The sequence below is a fragment of the Amphiprion ocellaris genome, chromosome 4 (genome assembly GCF_022539595.1).
Source record: "Amphiprion ocellaris isolate individual 3 ecotype Okinawa chromosome 4, ASM2253959v1, whole genome shotgun sequence".
NCBI classification, from domain to species: domain Eukaryota; kingdom Metazoa; phylum Chordata; class Actinopteri; family Pomacentridae; genus Amphiprion; species Amphiprion ocellaris.
The window spans coordinates 8,533,426-8,535,290 of NC_072769.1; positions in this window are offsets into that span (position 1 = coordinate 8,533,426).

A 1,865-nucleotide genomic window follows, 5' to 3' on the forward strand; every position below is an offset into this window, starting at 1 on the left:
GCTGTATGACTTTTCCATCTTCCATCCTACTTGATATGACCACTAGGTGGAGCTGAGTTACTGATAGCCGACATGTTTATATGGTTAAAGCTACAGAGAAGATGAACTTTTAAGGAAATATGAATGAATTACATTTAGTCCAGAGTACAGCAAAACATAACTAAACTAAATAACCTGTAGAATTATAGTTACGTTGAACTATTAGTCAAGTTATGCGCAGAAAATATATTACATCTATCCTGTGTTTCCTTTTATTTAAATACACCAGTTGGAAAAGATCTTTTGGAAACATTTTTGGATGCATAAAAAACATTGTAATTCATGTATTTACCAGAAAGATAAAAATGTTGGTATGTTCTCATATCCCTTTAACATCCTCACCAAGAAAAAGGCAATGAAAAAATTATTTCTTTATATTTCTTATCTCTTTGGGGCACTAATAACAACGATCAATGTTTTTTGTTTTTTTTTTTTATGAAGAGACCCAGCGGTTTTTAAAATATTGACCTCTACCAAACGGTTGAGAAAAATTATTTTACCCTTTTAAATCTTTTTTTTTTAACATTTCAAATGACACAGTTGTGTGCAGCAACTCCTTAGGCACCATAATATGTCAAAAGTATTACTTTACCTTTGAAAATCACAGCAAACAGAGGCCTCATGTGAGGAGTGATATAGCTCATGCTAACTTCCTGTGAGCAGACTAACTTGCTCTGCATGCTATTTCAAAACACAGTGACATCTACTGGACTGTTTTTTTAGTATAATGTACCTCAACTGAGTGGTAGAGATGGCTGAAACAGGTGGAATTAAGTAAAACATTTTTCAATAAGATACAGTGAGTCAAAATGTGCTCTACCAAATGGTTGAGCAGAACATTAAAGGGATATTCTGTGATTTTTACTCTGCCATATTTATTGTTTGTTGTTGTTTGTAATTTATGTATCTGTGTTGGCCAGCTTTCCTATTGTGTATGTGATCCCTTAGTGTCACCACCAAATTAATCAAAGGTGCGAAGAAAGCTTCATCCACAGCGGCTTCAGATTCAGCCACGGGGCACAGCAGACGGCGACAAGGTCGGTGCCTGGCACACATTGCACAGCTCTTACACCTGTGTTATATTTTGCTGTTGATATCAATGATCATGCTGAATTGGAGTGCCAGGGGAAGAGCCCACATGTCGCATATGCGAGACTTTCATTCTAGTGTAGCATCACCTTGCACTGGCAGTGTATCTGAAAGGTCGTGGCCTCCTCGGATGAGTCTTCGATCGCTGCTGTAATACCACAGACTTTCCGAGCATCTCAGCTCGCAGCAGTTGCCAGGGTTTACATGGGAGCTCACGTCAGAGTTTTTTAACCTTTAAAAGCACCCACGACTGGCTTTTACATTGTGCTCCTCTTCGTGCCACCGCTTCTGTCGTGATTTAAAACAAGTGTATTTCTGGCCTGAAGTTTGTAGGAGGTGAGAGAAACCGAACAAGAGTAAACTTTGATTTTTGTCATCCTCTGTAAGAGGGCGCAAAACAATCCAATATTTTGCTTTAGACTTGCTGTATTTCAGGACCTTCTGCTTCACACCACCCTCTGCCAGCTCCATCCACAACTAATTCACACTCCTGAAGTGAAAAATCAAAAAAACAAACCCCTCATCCCACTCCATCGCACTTGTCCACATTATTGTTGTGCTTAAGGACTATTATGTTTTAACCTACAAGGATGTGACAAATTTGCATTTTTGTTTTATTACACAGTGGCAGTTATGCTAAGCTATTGTGGATGAGATGTTGAATTACCTCAAATGCAATAGAGCAAAATGTTAGTTATTCATCATTTCTTTTACTGGAATTAAACACGAAGGACTGA